The following is a 25,598-nucleotide window of genomic DNA, read 5'->3' on the forward strand; positions in this document are numbered from 1 at the left end:
TGCGATTTTCTTTAAAATTCCTTAAATCCTGTGCAAAGTATTACAGTCTTACGGTACCTAAAAATGTCTTACAAAGACGTCTTACGGTACCTAAAAATGTCTGGAAACTTCTTAGTAATCTATATTTACACGTATTCACAATCAGAACAAATTCGAAGTAAATTTAAAAAATATTGTACTATTTTCTAAATATAGAATTTTGTCCTTGAGGTGCATAGGGGCGTGATTGCTCATTAATAACTATATTCAGCACGGATGCAAAGAGTATTGGGTGTGAACTTATTTCATATCCATGGATTTTTTTGGGATTTCGATATTTCTTCCTTTTTCTTATATCTTTAATTGTTCTATCGGTATTCACTCCTATTTATCGTTCGTCTCTTTTCGTCTACGAATAAGTGCACAACTACCATGAATTTCGTGTATTTATTGCTTTGTGACACAATATTTGGTTTTCCTGCAGTATGTAAAATTAAAAGAGTGAAACTGTGAATATATCTTATACTGCTCTCTTTTTTATGCAGAGGATATACAAAAATCAATAAAATAGTGTTTTTATTATAGTCCACGTACAAAAATCACTGTATTATTTTTCAGTATGGGAAGACGAATAAACATTGAATTATATTTGAAACATGATACCTTAATTTTAAAAAAAAGTCACTCCGGGAATCAAAGAAATGAATGTTCAAGCTTGTGTAGTAAACATTATTAATCAACTATAAAATTCTGCAGAGCTGATATTTCGACTGCTTCCAGTTCTAGTTACTGGGTCACTGAATCTGAGAAGCGAGACCCAGACCTAAATGATCCATAACTCTTTCCATCACTGTCGTAGTGCCGAGTTCTATTTCTCGTTGAAGTACATTCAGCGAAGAAATTCCAAACTCCAATTAAAATATATCTTATCCTCATAGATTAGCACCTGAAAAGTTTCCAGATATATGTAGGCAAATATTGCAGTTTTGCTCTTTACATAGAAATTGGCGGGACAATTTTAAAGGGTGTTTCCTAGTAAGATAGTGATATCGGCGAGACGTTATTCAACTTTTTTTTTCAGTTTTAATTTGTTGATAATGTTGCCATCACTTTCAGACACTGAAAAAAAAATGTACCTAAGGATATTATATTTTGAACAAGAAAATCAGCGATGTGTCCCACTCAGACAGAGGATGTCTGGACCAATCCCACCAGAATTTCTTTTAAAAAATAAATTTTGAGTATGTATGATACGATAATTCGGTAAGGGGTGGAGGTAGGGTGCCGAAACATTTTTGGGATGGTTTTAGGTCAGAACTAACATTTTGGGTCAATAACGATCCAATTTGAATCAAGAGCCGATTTCACTTTCCTACTAGGAAAAGCCCTTTGCGTACTTTGCTGTTTTACGTGAACATGAAATAATAAAAATGAACAATTTATGTATGGTATAACAAGCACGTATGGAAATGAAAAGCCAAATAGAGGAAAGATATTCTAATTACAGATTGCGTAAAATGTTATCTGGTTTCCAGTGTGTCAACACAGAGTTTTTTATTAAGTCCATAATCCATAATACGTAATGCCATCAAGAAACGGAAAATTGACATTACACAGTTCACTAAATGAACCTATATTTTTATGAGAACACGCAATAACTTAATTTCATACAAGTATTAAATTCCTAGCTCGTATTTTAGGCAAATTATATCCGGATCGAGTTTGTTTTCCCACTTTTCTTAAGTTGTAAACCGAACACTGCATTTCTTTTGCCAATTCGGTGAAAAACAAGGGAACGGAGCAAAATAATATACAATGAAATAACTAAGCAGATATGTCATTTATGAACTCCTTCGACCACAGTTTGAAACAAAAGAATGGTAGGAAAGGAAATAAGTACTCCTAAAGTACCGCGTTTTCGGTAGTTATCTAATTTCCAAAAAGTAAAGTGTCTTGCATTTTGAAGCCTATTGAGGTGCTTTATTTCCATATGCCATAAAATGTCGAAGTGCATATGGTCTCTTCATCAATTCTACGGCCAATCCCCAATAACATTGTGGCTAGTCTGTAGTGGATTGGTATGTATTACTGAGAACCAACGGCTATCGGATTTTCGAGTGGAGATGTGTCATAACTATATGAGATCAAAAGAGGACCCCTCTATCAGGAAGAAAAAAAAAACTATATTACATTTTTCCTTGTAAAAATAGCTCAGCTCGGTAAGAAATTATGATCATAGTTGCATCAAGTTGCATCATTACATCGCAATTCTATTATTTTGTGCACAATTATATTGCTTAAAAAAAAACGCTGATATGACTTTACATACTAATTCGTACATGGCTCATTTTCTGAGTAGTAATTTCTCTGTTTAATTTTGTTATTTACAGTGCTCTTTTCTTGCCCTAAATTATTTTGTTGGTTTTTCACATCTTGTGTTGCTTGGAAGTTGTTTTCACTTTCCAGTACCTATTTATTTAGTGAAAGTATGAATAACTGGTATTCCGATATGTCATTAAGTGTTCTTTATGCCTTTACATAAATGATGTCAAGTGACATATTAGTCTATGTTCCATTAATGTTATCTGTTGTGTAAACTTATATTGAAGAACTTTTTAAAAACGACTTTTCTTCTTAATTCTTGTGTGTTAACTAACTGTTCATATTGCATCTTATTCAAATCTGAATTCATAAGTTACTAATTCCGTGCTTATTATTAATAATTTTCAAAAAATTCCGTGCTTTATAAACACAATTAACTATTTTTTCTTTCTTCTCAGAAAAATGAGAAATAACCTGATATTTTACATTTATATACAAATAGTTATCAAAATGATAGGAACACCTTTAAAAAAAAGTGCAACTTGCCTTAAATTAATATAACCTTGACCACTTTTAGCCCTCAGAACAGCTCTGATGCGTTGTGGAATTGTCACATAACAGTTGTGAATAGTAGCAAATTAAATATTACCATTCCATATGCAGTCCATTACTCAGTTCCATAAGAGAAGATGAAGCTAAAATCTCTTCTCGTCTTGTCTCCAAAACGAACCATAGATGTTCAATTATATTTGGGTGTGGAAATTTGGCAGGAGGGGAAAGTGTCCTACTTCATTCCGATATTCCTCAAATCACACCGCAATAGCACCAGTTGTGTGAATGAATGCATTATCATCCTAAATACCTTGCGACACATCTAACATACTTCCCACAGTCACACCACATAACCGAACGCCAAAAATTTGATCTTTTTGGAAAATCAGAGAGGTGGCCCATTTTACACTATCACTATTTGCTCAGTTCTCTGTAAGCTACTGTTCCTCACGTTGTATGGAATTTGCACTAACACACCATCATCAACAGCTCGACGCTGCGGTCACCGCCTGACCGTTGCCAACCCTGACATCTGATGTTTCCAGCCCTAGCTGTTTCTATTATTTTGAAAACCATGTATCTGGAAACATCAAATGTGTTGTACATTTTGAAAGCCGGAAACAACATACATGTTGTACTGTTTGAAAGGACGCTGTCGCATTTTGGTATTCTGCATGATAAAACAAAGAGAAATTGAAAACGTCGATAATTTCAAGCATCTGGGAAGTATTTCGACGAGAGACGCTTCTACACCAAAGAGATTAGGTCAAGAATTGCCATAGTCAAAGAAGCATTCAACAAGAAAAGATCACCCTTAACTATCGGGCTTAATATTAGACTTAGGAAGAAGTTGGTCAAGCGTTATATATGGAGAATTAGACTGCATGGGTCAGAGACTTGGACACTACGAAAGTTAGAGAAGAAATATTTAGAGAGCTTCGAAATGTGGTGTTGGTGGAAAGTGGAGAAGATAAAATAGACAGAGAGAACAACAAACAAAGATGTTTTAAAACGAATAGGAGAGAAGAGGATAGTTCTAGCCAGCGGAAGGCCAATTGGATTGGACACATCTTGCAAAGAAATTTTCTTCATACCGCAATGGAAGGGCAGATGGAAGGAGAGCGAGGAGTAGCTAGAAGATGAAAACTAATCGATTACTTTAAAAAATAGAAGAAATATTGGGAGTTAAAAGAAAAAGCTGAAGATCGAGAAACATGGAAGAAAGATTTCCAGGCACAAACCTAAAATTTAAAATAATAATAATAATAATAATAATAAGTCCCAGAACCTGCCAAAAGGCAGAATACTTAATAATGGAAAGAATAAAGCTGTTTAGTCGAACCTGAATTCCAATAATAGCTTGTAGAAACACATCAATATAGGTCTACTGCATTGACTTTGATGGAAGATTGCAGTAACCAAACATTAACTAGAACAAACCCCTAAAGAGATTTAGGAAACTATTTTAAAGACCCATTGATATGAAATCCATGTTGAAACAGTTATTGTGTTCTCAAACAAAATTTAAATTCGGATTCTATAAAGGGCCCTACCACCAGGACGCCCCGAAGGGAAAATGTCAAATACATTTTTCTCTCCTTGTGGCCCCTAAAATCACCTTCAGCGTTGTAACATTTATTTCGCAACATCCTTATATTAACAATACAGCACGTGTGAAAACTGTCGGAAGCTGAACGATAATATTTGACGAATATAATCAATATTTAGTTGGAGCTTGATCACAGATTTGTTCGCATGTGCATATACAAGTGCAAAATTTCCATCTATTTTAGTTTTAGAAATGCACTTATTTTTTTTCTGATACTAGCATGGCCGGAGTTAAGAATTGTCTCCTGGGGGGCAGACCTTTTGTCTGCTGGGAGGCACGGCAAATACCAATGAAAATTGAAGGATCTTATAGGTGGCATTTTTAATTTTTGTTAAAAAGTTGGGGTGCAATGCCCCCCAAGCCACCAATAGCTCCGCCTATACTAGGTGGAAGACCTTCAAAGGGTTTTGTCTTGGCCTCCGATCGGAGCAAAAGGAAGAAGACCGAAGCACTGTCAAAAGCGAATTTTTCTGAGGAATTAGCATTTACCACCCAGACATGTCTTCTTGAACATGGTGAATCGCTGAAAGCTGGCCCATCAAAGGAAGCATTATGCACATCCCCAGCACGAGCCCAAAAAATCAGCAATGCATGGCCCTCTTCGAAAGCTATTAAAGAAATACACCTTGTACATCAGAAGAAGCCTCACTCTAGTGTTAGAAGCCGATTTATCAAATACGTAGATCATATCAATGTATCAGAAAATGTGCTTTGTGTAAGGACGTTCAACTTTACCCATCATATGAGGTTTTAAGAGCCAAATAATATTATCCTGATAAAGGTAGCATCTATGCGCGTGACTCGGAAGTAGAGATAAGGCTTCAGGCACTTGTTAATCATACTGTAGGCAGAATAGTTGAACTAGAATGGGAAAGAATAGTATAAGCTTGTTGCCAGGTAACTTAGGCCAATTAAGTTTAATATCAAAATAGGGCTGCGATTGCAGCAGTGGTCACACTGAACAAACAACAATGGAAGTGAGGATATGCTTCTCAACTCTTAATTTGTTCATGACTTACTTGGTTCCACTGCAGCTGTTCGCGGAAAGTGATAATGGTCACATTTTATGTGGCAAAATCCCCGTTCATCTTCTACAATATTTAATTAAACACAAGCAAATTATTTGCTGAGCAAAACAATATATTCATATTTAAAAACTACATACGTGTGACAGTTTTGCCAACTAACACGTATGTAGTTTTTAAATATGAATAAGGAGTGTATCGAAAAGTAGTTAGCAACATTGCATATGTCAGGAAAGTCAGAAGAAAAGATAAAAAGTAAAGCGAATCCACATTTTTATTAATAGAGAACCTCTATGTATCTACATGACAAAGAAAATACAACTTGCATGTCCCGTCGTACATATGAACGTAGTTTTTGTTTAATTCCAGCCATTAACCGTTGCACAGTCTCGACGGTGCATTTCCTCGATGCTGCAGCCCAGTTTCTCTTGAAGTCCGCCATGTTGCGCACTGGTTTATCATTCTTTCGGAAGTTGCGTTTGACAATTGCCCAATATCTTTCGATTGGACGGAGGTGTAGGCAGTTTTGTGGATTAATGTGTTTCCCTACAAACTCGATGTTCTGTTCATTGAGCCACCGTACTCTCGTCTTAGCATAGTGTGCTGCTGCTAAGTCGGGCCGAAACAAGGGGGAGATTGCATGCCTTTTATACAATGGCAGCAGTCTTTTTTGTAGACATTCCTTTCGGTACACTTCTGAGTTTATGGTGGATTCTGCATAAAAAATAGCGGAGCGCAAACCACAAGAGCAGATTGCCTGCCATACCACTACTTTTTTCCCAAATTTTTCCACGTCAACGTGCCTCTGTACAGCACATACATTTCCAGTATTGCGTGCAGTAAAATATTGGGGTCCCGGAAGTGTTTTTGAGTCCTCTCTTACGTACTTTTCATCGTCCATCAACACACATCGCTCTGGTGACTTTACGATGTTGTCGTACAGCTTGCGGGCTCTTGTTTGTGCCGTTTGTCTCTGCTTTGGTGTTTGTTTCGCACGTTTTTGCTTCTTATAGGTCTTCAAATTATGTCTGGAGTTGATACGCTGAATCATTCCTATGGACGTTTTCGCTTTGGTAGCCAAATCCCGCACAGACATTGATGGATTTTGGTGTATCAACCGCACAACTTCACGGTCGAGTCCAGGGTTTCTGGGACCCTTTTTTCGCCCGGATCTCGGCATATCTTCAAAGCTGTAATGTTCACCGAATTTCTCAATGACCGATTTCACAGTTGTATGATGAACCCCACACTTTTTTCCTATCTGATTGTATGTTATGCCTTTGACGGTGCACCAATTGTGCAGGATTTCCCACTTCACTTCGCGTTTCACACGCGACATTTCCCATTCAACTCGGAACACAGCAACAAGCACGCAGCTATCCGTTTACAAGACTTCAACTGACCAGGTGCTTCCAGGTTTTGCCGTCTATGCAACCTCGCAAGTGCACACCGACACCCCCAATGTTGCTAACTACTTTTCGATACACTCCTTAGTTTGCTTGTGTTTAATTATGTACAAAGCAAAGCTTCTATTTATGGAAAATATTACAAGACTCAAGTTTGGTAAAGAAACTCCAGAAATTGTTATGAAGCTAAAACACAACATGGATAAGTGATCGATAAAAAATATTGGAAGTTAAAAGAGGAAGCTGAAAATCGAAAAACATGGAAAAAACATTTCCAGGCCCAGACTGAAAATTAAGAAGAAAAGAAAAAAATAATTAGTACCAGGACCTGCCAAAAGGCAGAGTAATAATAATAATAATAATAATAATAATAATAATAATAATAATAATAATAATAATAATAATAATAATAATAATAATAATGGATGAGCATCGCAAATCTTCAGTGTACAGTGATAATGTTCTCTTCACTTCTTTGGGTGTAGAACACAAACTGTGTCTCACGATGGTTGATGGAAAACTACAACATTTGAACAAATACTGATTCCTTTCAGACGTGCAATATGTGTGGGCCAACTGCCAAAGAAATGAAAGACTTAGAGAATGTTATTTAAAAAGGTTGTGAACGAGAATGTGAGTGAGTTCAGATTATCCAACCTTCATGCATATACGGTATAAGATTTTTTGAGTAGTTATACCATGTGTCAGTTAGACTTGATGTCAAAACTTAAGACCTCAAGTAGACAAAAGGAAGGAACAAATACAAAAAGAATTTTGTTCGAATGATTGTGAAGTTAACAAAAGTCTTCTACGCATATACAATGGAAACTACACGTTTATGTGTTGAGCAATATGCGTGGTACCTGATTCATGCTGATTGCTAATCTTTGTCCACAGAGGATTTACTATATTCGTAGCTCCTCTCCCAATAGGAATGATAAATGAAAAGGCTCAGGAGTCTCGAAAACAGATTTCCGCAGGTATCACGAGAAACGGTGCCGAGAAACTTCTAGGAAAGATACAAACCTAGACTTGCTACAGATTTTTTGACATCATCTGACCCGATAATTTCATCGCTCAAACCTAGTATGCCTCAAAAGCATAACAATATGCGGATCGAAAGGTTGCAACTTATAAATAGCCATAGCTAATCTCATGTTTGGGCACCAGAGGCTTTTGGAAGTGATTAATTTCACAATCGAATTTTGTTTTTGTGACTTTTATTGTGCTTGATTGGACAACTCTCACTGTTTTGTTTTCAAATATGCGTATGGTGAAATAGGTTTTGTTTTTGTAAACATTTCTTTCACCGGCTGACTTCTGGTTAACTTTATTGTTCGTGTTTATATGTAGTTTTTCGTTGCTGTCCAAAAACATATTTATTTTGTTTAGAATGACATCTTTACTCCGCAATTTTAATAACAATAACATTACCATAATTCTAATTATTTTGGGAGGGGATAAAAACCGTCTAAGCGGGACGCATTATTATCTGCATAATCTTTAAATACGTTCTGAATAATTAGTCAGGTATCTCGTTCAGCAAGTCACTATCGTACTTCAAGATCTCTCCACAACTGGTAGTTCATGATTGAATAAACTTTTTCCTTTCTCTTCACTTCAGCATTGCAATTTTCAGTCCTAAGATATTTTTAAAGCATGATCTTTAACAGAATAAGGAGATCACTATTACGTTTAGTTTAATTCCGAGAGTATAGAAAGTAATACTAAGTGAATTGCTTGCCATATAGACGCGTCATTTGCAAGTATAAAGGTTCATAAATAGGATTCGCTTAAATTAAATACTGAACTAAATTTGCTAACAGCGGTAAATTTATTTAAATGTGCATGTATCATGATTAAAAGCATTTATTTATTATTATTGTTTCTAGTATAAAGTGGATATGGAATATGTAGCTACATACTTGTTAATAAATCAATCAATAATATATTAGGAACTATCTTGCATGGATATAAAATTTCCTTTCTAGAATTCAAGACTCAAGATCGAATCTGAGCTCAAGAAGTAGTGTTCTCACCTTTTCAGTAGAAGGCATGGATTATATTCACGGGTAAAACTAATGTGGTTCCAGTTTCAAGTTTAAATTGTAGGTTTACATCATATACATATTATACTCAGCTACAAAACGTGACGTGAGACCCCCTTAAAAAGAAAGAGATTCTTAAACTGGCACATGAAATATGTACTTTGAACTGGCTTTACTATGTAATTCTTCAGGACATAGAGTTTTGCTTCTAACTATAATTCCCATCAAAATTGCGAAACAATCGTATTCAAAACTTGAATAGGAAAATAGCCTACATTATAATCATGTAATTGTGTTAGGTAAGATATTACGAGGGTTATTCGGAAAGTAAAGAACGTTTTTGTATAAACACTTTAATAACTGATATACAAAGGCGAAATTTGTGTTACATACTATGTGATACTTAAGTTACTTTTCGACATAGTCGCCGTGTAAATTTAAACACTTGTCATACCGTGGTACAAGTTTTTCTATGCCTTCGGCATACACAGTTGCCGCCAAACTGTTGAACCAATCACTAACAGCTTCCTTAAGTTCATCATCACTGCCGTAGTGGCTTCCACCCAAAAAGTCTTTCAACTTTGGGAATTCGTGCAGCCCATCAATAGTGAATCGCCTATCCTCTTGAATTTTCCGCTCAATTCTTCCTTTGAGTTCGTCTGTCACAACAGAAGGCCGGCCCGAGCGTTCCTCATCGTGCACATTCGTCCGTCCGTCATTAAACATAATGCACCACTTACGAACTGATGCTTCATTCATTACATTTCAGTGATTTGTCTATAAATTTCTATCGGACGCACTTTTCTTGCATTCAAAAATCTTATCACACTATGAACCTCAAACCTGGCGGGATCAGTAATTGTATCGCACATTTTACAGTCGCACAGCGAAGCAATAACGGACCGTAGCTGATCGCAGCTGGTGCCAGACTGAGGCTAAAGCATGCCCAGGTCAATAACCCAGCGGCAGCGAGAGTGGGGGAACACGCGCTAGCGCAAAACGTTCTTTACTTTCCGAATGACCCTCGTATAAATAGTTATAAAAAGAATTATAGTTTTTTAATCCATGACAAGAAGAGAATTCATTTGTTGCAGTTATTGTTGACTTGTTTTTTCGAAATTCGTTTGGTAAATATGAATAAACAGAAACTAGAAATAAAATAATATTGATAAAATAAAAATGAAAATCACAATTGGCAGAAAATCTCATTCGCCAAGCAAGCAGGCTACAGTCTACACCATACACCTAGCATTATCCTTCTATTTTTTCTTCTTTCAGGACACTGTTTTCCGTTCTATAACTTAATATATTTTACATGTATGATTTTACGCTGAAGTATACATTAACATTTCAAAGAATTTTAAACATTTGCAGCATAAAATTGCAGAAAACCTTCTGTTAAATATTAACTATAAAAGATAAAGATTGATTATGTGAATTGGATTAATTAAAAGCAAAAACTTAGGTTTTCATAATAGTGCGTTATGGCAAATATTAAATTTCTAACCAAGGAATATTGGTATTTAATTCAGTTTTAATTTCATGTGCTATACGGTACTCTATTGTATTTGGTCTAGGAATTAATTCGTGCGGTTGGTACGCACACATTGAAGCTGTAGTACAAACACAAAATACATAAATACCTTAAGAAAAATATTGTCCATCGCTAGCCACCACTTTCGCCCATCTGTCAGGCAATGTACGGATTCCGTGGCGAAAGAAGTCCTCATCCTTGGAAGCGATCCAGTCAGAGACCCATGTTTCGATATCTTCTGAAGAAGTAAACCGCTGTCCAATCAAATCGTTGTTCATGCAATCGAACAAGTAGTAGTCCGAAGGAGCAACGTCTGGTGAATACGGCGGGTGGGGTAAAACTTCCCATCCGACATTTTCTAAATAGGTTTTGACCGGTTTTGCGACATGTGGGCGAGCGTTATCATGTTGAACAATAAGTTTATCATGTCTGTTCTCCCATTCTGGTCGTGTTCTGGCCAGAGCTTGCTTCAAACGCATTAATTGTCGTCGATAACGTTCTCCATTCATAGTTTCACCCGGTTGCAGCAGCTCATAGTACACCACACCTTTCATATCCCACCATATGCACAGCATAACCTTTGCACAGTGAATATCTCGTTTTGGTTGTGATGGACCTGGTTCACCTGGTTTCACCCAGGCCTTTTTTCGTTTAGGGTTCTCGTAATGGATCCACTTCTCATCACCCGTAATAATTCGATGCAGAAACCCCTTTCTGCTCTGTCGTTGAAGCAGCAATTCGCAAATGGTTTTTCGTCTTTCAACGTCTCTGTCTTTCAATTCATGTGGAACCTAATGTGACATCTTTTGAATCATTCCCATGGCTTTCAAGCGTTTGGAGACTGTTGTTTGATCAACGCCTAATGCTGCTGCAAGTTGTTCCTGCGTTTGACACGAATCTTGCTCGAGCAATGCTGTCAATTCTTCGTCTTGAAATTTTTTGGCTGTCCAGCTCGCTCTTGGTCTGCCAAGCCGAAATCACCACTTCTAAACCGTGCAAACCACTTCTGACACGTTCGCTCAGCTAGAGCATGGTCACCATACACTTCCACCAAAATACGATGACTTTCAGTCGCACTTTTCTGCATGTTAAAGTAATGCAGCAGGACACCCCGCAAAAACACTTTATCAGGCACAAATTGCGCCATGTTCACTTAACTACAAACTGGTGTTGTTGACGCTTTAATCCACTGCCCTATACTACGAACGATACGCGATGACAGGGGTTTGCAACACATGTGTGGATACACGGAACTGTGGGACGCTCCGTTCGTTGCGCCATCTCTTGTCCACCCGCACGAATTAATTCCTAGACCAAATATTATAATTGGTGACAATACATACAATCAAATGGTTGACGCAACTGCTTTAAATGAGCACGTTTTAATTTTTGATTCTTGGTACCTCACTGATGTGAGTATTCTGTATAGCGCTATATCGAAGCACACTGTTCTGTATCATTGAAGCGAGCATTAACGTAGCTCATAACATTCGATTCGGTCGGCACTTGTGTTTGACCGTGTGTTCGACTGTCTGTGTGTCTGTTACACGTTAATTCTCACAAACTGTCTCCGATTTTAATGAAACTTGTAATGTACTTTCCTTCAATTTGCAGAAAGCCCTATTGTTTGGGGTTTGCAATCCTTCGAGTTTAAGGAGGTAAACAGGGGCGGATCGAGGACCGACTTCTGGGGGGGGGGCGGTGGGTTGTCATACTGCTACTTTTAAGGGCTCCAAACTTTGGGATGGATTTTATTTATATATATAAAATAAGAAAGCTTCCTCTTCTGGGGGGCGATCGTCTCGATCGCCCCCCTGGATCCGCCCCTAGAGGTAAATGGAGTTAAAATAACCCCATGTTACAATTTTACACATATTCATACAATATAATTTTCCGGTATGACCCAACGTATAAATTATTTGATTTTGATAAACGTAATGCGTATTTTCTTCGCTTTAATCGAACTCTGACCACCTCTGTTGTTGTGGTTGAAATTGGTAGAGAGGGCGGGAGGTGAGTACCCCCTAAATTTTAGTATTTTCTTATTTTAAATAATATATGGAAATAAATTTCTTAAATGACTTTTCCCTAAATGAATTAATTCTGATGCAGTACGACCAGCGGCGTAACCTACACTCCCACAGACCCGGAAACACTAGGTGGTTACAGAAAAAAAAAATATGTATTAATGGAAGGGGCCCAGATTACTTTTTTTTTTTCTGGTAAACCCATCTTTCCCAACTGAGCTCTGCTGGAAGATCCATCTTTGAGCCTTCAGATATATATCCAATGCATGAAATTAAATTCAAGATCGACGTATCTTTCGTCTCCATGATATTCTAAAAATTAGTTCCGTCGTAACTTTCATGAAAATTATTCGATTTTTTTATGCTACGCAGTATATATATATATATATATATATATATATATATATATATATATATATATATATATATATATATATTATTTTGATACTTTTCTACTCGCAATTAAAATCAGTCAGGAATGGCGGTGAATTTAATACAACCAGAAATAGATTACTCAATTGCGACCTAAAATTACATTCTACGGTAACTTTCATAAAAATTATTCGATGTTGGTGCAATATATGTGTGTCCTATATTATTGCTTATATTACATAGTAATTACTATTGCTTGGGTTTAAAATCAATCAAAAATGAGGGAGTAATTAACACGCCTCCCACACTTTTCCTCTTTTTCTTAAGAACTTTTTTTTATATCTTTCGTAGTTTTCATATGCAGGTGTATCATATTCGAGTTTTCTTTTTATGATTATTTTTGCACTTAAAATCAGTCAATAGGAGGAGTGAATTTGGCCCATTGAGGGCAACTTTCGTGAAAAAACAATCAATTTAGACAATATGTTGAATATGTTTGAGCCTTTCACATAATCCCAACACAAAATAAGTTGAAGCCATCCAAACATAAGGATTCACTTATTAGCCCCCCTCCTCAAGAGTTTAAAAATAAATAAGCTTTATGTAACTTTCCTTTTTTTTAAAAAAATGACATATTTTCTTTCTGAAAACTCAGTTGTCGGTACTGCTTGGAAACTCCATGATTTAAAATACAGAATGAAATATTTTTCATAGAAATTTTATTAAAAATATCTCGACTCGATATGTGTATTTTGTAGGAGGTTATAGACTTATTTGTGTTATTTAAGGATGAAATAGTGCAAGGAAAATGCGGGAGATCGCTTGTTTTAACAATGTACGACAACATCATTAGTTATTGCTATGTTTTACCTAGCATTATTACCGCTAATCAACTATTAACATTGTTGGATTTAACTTCCTTTATAGTACTGTGGCTAACGAGAAAACCGATTCAAGTGTGACACGAAATTGTGAACAAGTTCATGCGCAAACGAATTGTTTTTGTGTACAATTAAACCCATTAGAGGAAAAAACCCTCGATCTCAACCGTTCCGAAGATATAGAGGAATAAGGGAAAGATTGGTGCTTCGATATTTTGCGAACTTTTGAATATGTAGCGATAGTACAAGTTAAAGAGAGATTTGAAAATGAAGAACTCCTTCATCCACAAAACTTTACTAATACGTCGCCTTAGACATGAGGGTTACAAAACCGAAGAGTCCGTAAAAATTTTAGGGGAAGAATGTTTTGGAATGTGAAAGGGAAAATAACGGAGTTCCATTGTTGCCTGAAATACGCGTGTAAGGTGTCTATGTATAGGTTTCTTGGTACGCTGAATCGAATAAAAACATCGTTAGGTCAAATAGGATGGAAAATGTAAAAAACGGTGGCCGTCCGAACATTCGAAACATTTATAACTTCTACAATTATTAACCGATCGGAACGAAAAGTGGCCTAAAAAAGTGTTTTACTATATAATAGTCGAGGGTGAAAATCAGAACGATCCATGAAAAAAAATCAGTTTGCAACAATATGTATTTATGTTCAATATTATTTGATTTGTTTTTCTATAGCGCTTTTGCACAGAATATGATATTGTAGTTTTGTTCACATAATAACGCCTCTGTTCCTTTGGCAATATAATTATTACATTTTCATATCACCTTTTTTCATTTCTACGAACTAAAGAAATGATATATTAGGAAATAATATCAAAGAGTTTTGCTCTTCGTGTCAATGGCGTTTGTTATTCCTCTTAACCCCTTCTTTTTACGGCCCCACGTAAAAGCTATGCCACTCACATCAACATTCAACACCACCTTTTTTACGCTGTGGTGCATCTTTCTTAACGTTTAAATGCAATTTTCAAACCTATTCACTCACAATATATGCGAAAGTACCCAAAATATCAGAGCATCAGCTTTCCCTTTACCCCTCTTTATCTCCGGAACGGTTGAGCTCGAGGGTTTTTCCCTCTAATATAATTCATTATTACAAAAAAAACATTTCGATTGCACATAAACTCGTCCACAATTTCGTGTCACACTTGAATCGGTTTCCTTGTAAGTTAAATATAATCTACCTACTACTGCTTAAATCGAACCGAGAACACATCCACTACTCGAGTTTGTGTCAGAGGCAAGCACCCAGTACTAGCAATCTAACCCGGGTCCACCACACATCTTACTCATGAAGGAGAGAAAACATCGTTAGATTGTTGTGTGAAATTATTTCAGCCACATTGCGTACTTTAGGTTGTATTGCTGTAATTTCATAAACTATTATTCTCTCAGTAACACTTCACAGATTGACAATTCCTGTGGATCACTTGATTCATTTTTTAAGAAGTTATAAGTGTATTCGCTTCTGTGTTGGAATAAATCACACAATTCACTTCTCCGTTGAAAAGACTGTCCCGGACCGTGGTGGCTCACTGCAATAAAGTATGATTAAACCGATTAAATCGCTCAACTTTAATGCGTGGGTTCACTAGTCACAGTCCGCACAGTCACAGTCACGGACTTTGTGGTAGACAAACACAGTGCACGTGGGTTTATTGTCAGTAGATCATTATCAGTAATGCTAGATTAAAGGTGTGTCATTTCCAAAAAGGGAAAAGGAAGACTACGATACCTGGCTAATCAAAATACGGTAACTACTCTGCGATGCGAAGAAGTCTTCAGCCGCACATTGCACTGCCCGATTTTCAGGGAAGATCTTCCTTCCCAAGAAGTGATCCAGACGCTGGAAAAGATTATAGTCTTTGGGAGTAACGTCAGGAGAATACTTCAAAAAGAGTTTCATACTGCATCATGCTTTGCGCGAGCATTGTCGTTCAACATGAGGACTGCATGTCTTCTGAACACAATTGGGTTTTCCAGGCAAAGTTAGGTGCATATCATGTAGTTCAGCACGTAACAATCCGCAATGATTGTTTCATCTTGACGGAGAAAGAATGATAGATTAACCATATCAGCAACATGGAGGTTTTTGAAATCTTCCTGGACTTTGACCAAGCTCCAGCAATTGTCGTAACTGTTAATGATTGTCATAGCAGACTTATATTTCATTAACAATGACAATCCAATGCAGAAAATTATCCTGGTTATTCCTTAATCTCAGACAATCAAAATTGCTATTCTTGTTAGCCGTTATCAATTCATTTGGACCCGTAAGTCCGACTTTTTCACCTCACCGGTTGCACGGAACCATCGAACATGATGTATAGCCTAACTCTGCAATACAACGAATATTTTCCCGATGGTCCGCTTCCACGGTGTTTTTGAGCTCATCTGTACATGATTTTAGTCGGAGCTCATTTTGCACCGCTGTGTCACCGAAATGAAATTTGACAAACCAACAGCAAGTGATGTGTTTAATCACCATTTCTAGCCCAAATGTTAATGTTTTTCGTGGTTTGCTGTGCGAAATGTACCAGTTTAAAGCCATAACGAAAACACTCCCAACTGTATATTCTCCATGATGCACTTTCATACCACCCTGTTCAATAATGCACTGTCTCATATCTGTCTGGGTACCCTAGCCTGTTTGTTGGAGATGTACAAAGTTGTGGCGTGGTACACATAGCCTAACTTCATCTCTGTGTTGTATTGATGAAGTGAGTTTCCAACCAGACGTTAAGTGGACACTTCATTCACAGAAACCTAATAGTTCCGGATATTTGAAGAATTTCAAGTTCCCTCTTTCTCCTCTTTAGGGGTAATATGTCGCAAAATTCCGTCTTATCTGCAGCTTACAATACAAGGAAATTATCAAAATTTTAAGATTCAATGACTAATAGTTTCGGATATCTCGTGGACTAAGAAACTTAAACTTCGCTTTCCTCCCTTTAGGAGTCACATTTTACAAAATTTCGTGAAGCCTGGGTTGCAAGGAGAATAATTATACAAAATTTCATAGGAGAATCCTCTATGACCCAACAGTCTGAGAAATGTTGTTATGAGTAAATCAGTGGATTCATTGTTATCTATGTAAGAGTAATTTGGTTCCGAAAGATGACAATATACTCGTATACAACGTGAAGCATTTATCTTGATACACCCTTTAATTTTTAAACTAATGGGCAAAATACGCTGAAACTTTGCACCATGCAAGCACCAGCAGAGGGACATTGTTCGTAAGCCTGCCATATTTTTTTTTCATGAGAATACGGGACATATTCAATGTCTCCCCCTCCCTTTAACTTTCCGGCACAATACATATTTTTGAAAACATTTTTACTCCATTATTTGAAATGGATACAAGGAAGTAGCGAACAATTCGTTCTCAGGACACTTTATGCTTCTGGAGAAGTTCTATGAATGTTTTGCATTTACACATGAGATTTTTTTTCATCTGAATATGCCATATTATTTAAGAATGTAGCAGACGAAAGAAAATCATGCATCTACAATGTCCTAAGTAGACACAATAATGTGCTTTTGTTCTGGCACAGTTGAACCTAACATTGGTTATATATATATATATAACTTTTGATGTGTAATCCAATAAACTGTAGCTCTGGTTATAATCACTTTTCTTCCCTGTGCTTGTAAATGTAGAAGCACTTGAAGTCCTCTTATGTTTGCTTGTTTTCTGGAGTTGAAAAATGTCCGAGCTTCCACCAGTGCAATGGAAAAAGTAGCATTGCAAATTTTACAGTCAACTTCATAGTTCAACTTCGTTGCTTTCAGAAAAAGGTATTTCTCTTTCAAATTTTTTTTTTAAAAAGTGCAGTTCGTTTAGGCATTCTTGTTGACACAAAATTGGAACATTTCATTTGTAATATTAATAAAAGCTTAGCTCGTGCACTTGATCAAAGATTGCAGATCCCCTTGACTGCTAATGGACAACTGCAACTCTGTGTTACAAACCTATTAGCTTGCTAGGTATGAAATCGGAGAGAGTGGTTTGATAACTTGCACCAAGTTGTTTATGTCACAGCTTATTGTTCATTCACTAATAACAAGGTTGACAACCAATGTCAGAATTTTTGAGTTTTACTTTTCGATAAGCTGGTATTGAAAGCAGTAATGGGACGGAACTAAGAACTGAGTTAGCTCACGCTCAAACTCAAGCTTTTTAAAGGGAGCAAGCTCTACTCACACACAATTGTTTTGAGCTAACGTTTGACTTCATGCTCAACATAAGGAAAACACGCTCTGATGATTTAATAACTAAAAATAGTTGCTAATGGTTGCTTCACCATTTTTAATTTTTAAAGATCTTTTATATACTATTACTATATAGACTACATTGGCAGCATTATTTCTTTTTCTTTCTTTCTTTCTTTTCTTTTTCTTGTTTTTAAGGAAATTTTATCCCCAGCCAGTTTGTGAGTGGCGGTTTGGCATATTCTTCCATATCACAAGGTTAACTGTATTACCAACCCATCGTAAAGTTCTATTTTTTAAAATGGCACTACATCAAGCTAATACATATTCTGGATCTATATATAAAATGGAAAGTTACAATACCACACTCACCATGTAGTGTTGCAAACTATGGAGCAACATATCACAAACATCGGAACACAACCAAAGGGCAAAACTTAAAGCCGAATAAGGCGATGAAAAGTGCCCTTACACGGATTGCTGTCATATTTATATCAAAGGTATCACATCACATATCCAAAGATAGCATTGGCCAGAAAATAAACTTTAAATTCCTTCGAATTTCGAAGTTATTGTTGAAAATTCGAAAATCAAAAAGTGTTCATATCTCGGAAACGACTTAAGTTACAAGGATGAAACAAAATATGAACATACTTTGGTTAAAGGGCCTTACGGAAAACAAGAAACAATGTGAACAGGTCTTCTCGAGTTAGCAGCCAGGTAAATACTGTTATATCTCGCGACGCTTCGAGGGCTGACATCGTCCTCATCTTCAGGCGAATATGATTGTGCAATGGAGTGTATGGAATATATATACTTATGTATGTATGATTAGACTCTTCTGCAAGATATAACAGTATTTACCTGGCTGCTTGCCCGAGAAGACCTGTTCACAATACGTCGCCAGGAAAGCTTCAATAGATAAGAAACAATGTATTTCGCCCTTCAAATTTCTAGCAAAAATCGCGTCGAAAATGCTTTTTGTTTGAGTGAACATTTTTTTCACCATAGACGCAGCACCAACTCGCCTATAATATATTTTGACCATGGTTTGGTACTCACGGTGAATTGGTGTAAAATGAGGAAAACCAAAGTCGGATACACCTGGAAGACACGCAACCCGCGTTACGCCATAAATGTTTTGGCCGGCACGAATACTGTCAGAAGTCAAAAATGGTCGAGTTTGAGTTTCCGACTCGTCATGAATGGTTCTACGTGCGATCTCGTACGTCATAATCGTACCTCTTCCCGAAACAACGTGTGAGAGTACTAGTGCCATTCATTTTTAGTCTGTCTTAGTAGGATAACAATGTTTTAAATCGTGATTTACAGAAAACGAAGTTTTTGACTATGCCTATATATAATGTACAAAATATTATAATACACACGATGATGATAATACAAAAATATTCAAAATGTTTTTCCAATGTATTTCCTGTATTAGAAAATATTATAAGGAAAATGAAGGACACGGTACGTGGAACCTTCAATTTTCATCACCATGTGCGTTTTATTACTGGAGTGACAAGACCGGCAACACACAATTTGCTTAAAATCTCTGTAGCTCGAACAATCTTAACAAAGTATCGAGCACGTGAAAGGTAATAAATGTTTGCAGCGACATATGAACAAGATCAAACTGTTCGATTTCCATATGCACATTCACAATAATACGACTTTAGACCCGAATACCCTATTGCATTTGGAACAAAATCAATATAACACCTGTATGTATTCTTACTAACATGTCGAGATCATACCTCGAATTTAACGGTGTGGGTATTTTCTTTCAGGAAATGGAGATTGATGCTGTTATCTTCATTCATCATTGCTTGAGTTGAGTTGATTTTGAGTTTAACATCCCTTTCAGCAGCGAGGCTCTATGAGACGTGGACCTACTGATTAACGTGGAATCTGAACTACATGAGCTTTCGCCGGGAATCGAACTCGGGCCTCCCATGCGCAAAGGCACGTACGCTAACCGCTTAGGCATGGAGGGAACTCTCGTTCATCATTTCAGCCGAGTAGGAAACTCCTTGAGACAACTGGTAGGAACCTGTGAAAAGAATTTTTAGGCCTCTTTCTGTCAACTCCGGGAAGTGAAGGATGTCTGCAGATGTGACTTTTGCGAAAGAGCATATACAACTGTCCCAACCGTGCTTTTCTACTTCTAATCTCTATGAGTTCTCTGCGATGTGATGTCCTATTTGCTGAACTTCCTCGTCCAAGTCATCGTCAGAACTAAGACGATTACCAAAATTATTATGTAAAAAGAAGGAAGGTGACGTAGAAGATAATACTTGTTCTTTTGGTGACATAGAAGATAATACTTGTCCAAGAGTACCATGAACGGCCTCAACAACCCAGCGAATTTTTGTAACGTAGCGGGAAAAGTTCGCCTCAGCCTTAGTCCATTGCCTGCGTTACCTTTTAGTATAGGCATTAAAACTGTAAAACCTCTTTCTTTTAAATATTCAGTTGTATCTCGAAAGCTACGATTCTCACAATAAATATCATCTCGTGCCATGAGAATCACTAACCCATTTGGATCTTGAAGCACACATTTCACTATTGCTGCATGATTTGTGATCGCAGTATATGGCCCCAGCATATCTACAATATAACCAGTCGTATTATAAATAGTAAATGACTTCTACATAGAGGCAACTTTTTTGGGGGAAAGGAGGGGCAGAGTACGATTTTTGTTCATACTTATTATTCGACCTCTTGCCCTGTCGACAAAGATTAGTACCAAATGGCCAACAGTATTGTGAAGTTCCGTTGCCACAATAGCTTTTTCAATTATTATGAGCTCTTCTCACGAACAGGTCATGACTCCGAACTTATAGGGTAAAATGATTTTTTTAAAGGACGTCATGACAGACGCACAAATATCCGAAAGTTGCTGCTCCCTTTTCAGCCCTAGAATTGCAGCACTAATACAATTCGAATAGCGAATGCGCAGTTTAAAGAAAAACGTAACAGTAGTTAAATGACAATTCGATTATCAGCGGCATTAGGCTCTCACGCGGTTTCTAGAGGTACGATTATGAGAGTTATACTGTCATGTAGAGTCATTCATGACGAGTCAGAAATTCAAACTCGACTATCTTTGACTTTTGACAGTATTCGTGCTGGCAAAAACATTATGGCGTAACGTGGATTGCATATCTTCCAGACGTGTCCGACTTTAGTTTCCCTCATTTTACATCAAATTGCACAGCGAATATCAAATCATGGTCAAAATATATTATAGGTGAGTTGGTGCTGGTTCTATGGTGGAAAAAAGATGATGGTCACTCAAACAAAAAGCAAAAATATTTGAATTCGAATCTTTTCGACGCGCTTTTTGCTAGAAAATTGAAGCGCGAAATACATTGTTTCTTGTTTTCGGTAAGGCCCTTCAAACAAAGTATGTTTATATTTTGTTTCATCGTAACTTAAATCGTTTCCGAGGTATGAACAAGTTTTGATTTTCGAATTTTCAACACTAACTTCGAAATTCGAAAGAATTTGAAGTTGATTTTCTGACCAAAGTTATCTTTGGATATGAGGTGCCTTTGGTATAAATATGACTTCAATCCGTGTAAGGGCACTTTTCACTGCCTTATCCTTTTGGAGGGTTGTAGAACAGTAATAATGGAAGTGAGCAAGAATAATGTACATCCAAAGTACCTTCATGTAGAATACTACGGTCATCATATGACGTATCTTGAAGTACACATAAAGTTACAAAGAATAGAAAATTGAACGTAAGGAGTGCGATTTAGGTTAAGGGAACTTTGAATTTTTGTAACAACTTTTTTATTTCTTGAGAAATCAACATATTTTAATATAAAATCAAATGATATCTGAAAGAAAAAGTAGTTTACTATTTTACGCTGTAGACATCCTTGCGCCGATTTCTCGAAGCTCGAAACGGAACATCCTGAAAAGCACTTGTCCACTACTTTTTACCACTTCTTTTGCTATTTCCGACCTCTTGTTTTGCATATCTTTCACATCGTTGATGAAAGTATGCTTTTTAAAAAGCCATTTCGCGTTTAATTAGAGCAGAAAAACGCTCAATGGGTCTAGCCTGAGGAACTTTTGGCGCGTTCTCATTTTTGCTGAAAAACTCGATACCAGCGTCAGTAAGCGGGTCTCGCACTTCTTTCACATAATGCGAGGATGCCATATTGAACCAAACACAATGTCATATCCGGTGATTTTTTTTTTTTTTTTTTTTTTGTATCCATGGAATCAAAACCTTTTCAATGCACTCTAAATAACGGTCACCGTTGATTGTCCCACTTCGAACAACAGGAGGCGAAACATTGCCGTTTGCCACGATTAGTGCTCTCAAACGGGTCGGGTCAGGTCAACTCGGATCGGGTCAGTCAGGTCAGCTCGGGTCGGGTTGTCGGGTCGGATCAATCGGGTCAGCTCGGGTCGGGTTATCGGGTCGGGTTGTCGGGTCGGGTTATCGGGTCGGGTCAGTCGGGTCAGCTCACTTTGGTCAATTGAGTTTAGGTTGAGCTTAAGCTCGGCTGGAGTCGAAAGCTGCTGTTTTTCACTAGCTGCCTAATTAAAAATAGCAATTTTCAATTGATTTTATAGAAGCCATAAATCTATTTTGAACACTTGCAGCTACTGTTTTTATGGTAAATGCTTATTTTTATAGTTGTGTGTACTTTAATTTGTAAATGTGGAAGATTGATTTTACCAATCCACTGTAATATTAATATCTACGCCAATATGGAGTCTGGATTTAGAACAAAACTAGAAGTTGTTTAAGCAAGGCTAAAAGAAAGATTGGATATGGACGACCAAGCCCAAGCAGGGCTGAATTGGCTCACTGGTAGAGAATTCATCTCTGGTGCATGGTGTCCATGGTTCGATCCCAGCTTGTGCTAAGTAGGCTTTGTGGTGGAGAAACGCCGTGTAGTGGGTTTTCTCGGGGTTCTGTTTCCTCCCACTTTCTTCATTCCACCATTGCATTCATTTCTCATGATCACCGTATCCCTTAGCCTCGGTGCAGAATCAAGGGACCTTAAACTGAATATTTCATTTTATTTCACCAAGCCCAAGGGCATCGATACAAGAACAAGATAAAGATTGGATATGCAAGACGAATTGCATAGTAATCTTGCTCTTGGCCTTGTTTTGGTGATCATCAAGTAGAGATGAGCATATTTTCTTGCTTTCCGTATAGTATGAAAGACCATAATCAAAATCACACTTGGTCTTCATTTGTACCGATGAGGCGAGCATTCTTGGCTCTTGTATAGCATTAAAGACCATCAAAACTACGAAATGCAGGACCAAGACTTGACTGCAAAACAAAGAATAAGACGCAGTATTGATGACCAAGACCCAGGGAGCGAATTGATTGAATTTCATTTGTCGGGCTGAAAGTGATGAAATAAAATTAGTACTTTGTAATTAAATATCATACTGTATTTTTAAATTTTAAATTACAAAATTCATATTATGTATCTTCTTACGTGCAACTATATATACTGTAAAATACGTTTTAATTACCGAGAAAGAAAAATCAAAGTGGCACGGGTCCCGGAATCATAAGAACCTATTTTGGAATGAAAGTTGAAGGATTGAAAAAATCACAGGTGTTCTCCTGTTTCCTCAACCCTTATCATTGTAGTTAAACAATTTCCTTTTGTCTCCGCCAAGAGACTCTTGCTATTGCCTTCCGAGAAGACCCCCTGCCGTCCAAGCAGGAGAGAACACTGACTTTGAATAAAATTTCGTCACATAGAACTAAAGCAAGAAAAAAAAATAAACTTCTCCCACGTCGGACATTGGTATCAGTTATAAAAAGAAATAACCAAACCTCAAAAGTGCCAAATATTCATTAAGATGCATATACAAATCCCAGCTTGATCTAGCTAGTGGTTAACGTGTAAGACTTCGGTACACGTGGTCCGGGTTTAATTCCCAATGGGAGTGCATTTTGGCGTTCACCCAGTGTCGTGACCATAGTGCTCTCAAACAGATCGGGTCGACTCGAGTTGTCGGGTCGGGTCAGTCGGGTCAACTCGGGTCGGGTCAGGCAACTCGGGTCGGGTCAGTCGGGTCAGCTCGGGTCGGGTCAATCGGGTCAGCTCGGGTCGGGTTGTCGGGTCGGGTCAATCGGGTCAGCTCGGATCGGGTTGTTGGGTCAGGTCAATGAGGTCGGATCACGGTTCGGGTCAGTCGGGTCGGACCGGGTCATCGGGTCGGGTCAGCAAATTCGGGTCACGGGTCGGGTCGGATCGGTATTCAACCCGACCCGACCCGACCCGTTGGGAGCACTAGCCACGATCGCTTGCCACTTGCCAGATAAAAAAATGTTTAGCATACCTGTCTGTAGGTGTTACGAACTTGCTAGGACTAACCTGAAGTTTATCAACGTACGATACATACTTGGAAATAGGCCTGAACACTAAGTTTTGGTACCAGTAAGTTTCATCATCCATGATCACAATCTTGTTCACGAACTTCTTGTCGGAGAGTTTGCGGCAGTTGATCTTAGGGCGCTTCTTCTGTTCGTCTGTATAAAATGATGAACTTTTACATGTTTCAACCTTGAATCCATGTTCTTTCTTGATCTTCCTTACACTGAATTCAGAAATTTGATATTTTTGTCCTAAAAAACGGTTTGACATGTTAGGGTCCTTCAAGAGTTCTCGTCTTATCGCACTTTTCACTTTTTGTGTCCATTTTGAAATTGGCCGACTAGATTTCTTCTTTCTTGATACTTCGCCAGCCTCCGCATAATTTTTCAACGTTCTATGCATTGTACTATAAGGATATTCAAACTTAAAGTGATTTAAAGCAGCCGTAAAGTTATGCGAGCAATGCTTCTCGTAGAATTTGATAAACCGCTCGAGAACAGCCTTGGCCTCCCACCCAACCAGGTACATTCTAGGAACGTGCCATTTAAGTTCCATATGTACCGTTTACGTACCTGGTACTTGAAAAATGTACATTTCATATGCATAGCACGTGTCGCTAGGTACGTGCCTTTCGAGGAATTTCTGACACTTGTAAGGTACTTTTACATGCTTCACTGGAATGTGAGGAATGTAAATGGCACATACCCCATGTACCATGGCATGGTTGTGCGTAAGTTGCTTCGTATTGCGACTAGGGTTGCCAATTTAGCCACTTTGTGACGAGATCTGGCCATTTTGAGAACGTCGTTAGTCACATAATTTCCAAAGAGCCAATAGTGGCTTTTTAGCCATATGCTTTTCACTTCTATAGCCACTTTCTGAGTTTAGCCACATTGTAATATATTGTGTGTGTCATTTTGCAAATTTTCTGACGTTTGATGCGTTCTCTAGGTTGTAACATTCTAAACCCCACTGTCAGAATTGTCCTCATAAAATTAGCATTGATGGTTATATTGTGACGTTACACAGCAGAGAATTAGTTCAAAACCTGTTCGTTAAAACTAGACGTTAAATAAAATTTTCGGGAAGACGTAAGTTTAAGTATAAACTAACTCCTTAAAGAAATTCAGCCTAATAATATAGACATCCTTCAGAAAATGTCGCTTTTCAGTGGCAATAAGCTTGAAACCGGTGAAACATCTTTTACTGATTTAGCTTCTTCTTTCACCTTCT

Source organism: Thermobia domestica, chromosome 13, assembly GCF_964235325.1.
Source record: "Thermobia domestica chromosome 13, izTheDome1.hap1.1, whole genome shotgun sequence".
Taxonomy (NCBI): Eukaryota; Metazoa; Arthropoda; class Insecta; order Zygentoma; family Lepismatidae; genus Thermobia; species Thermobia domestica.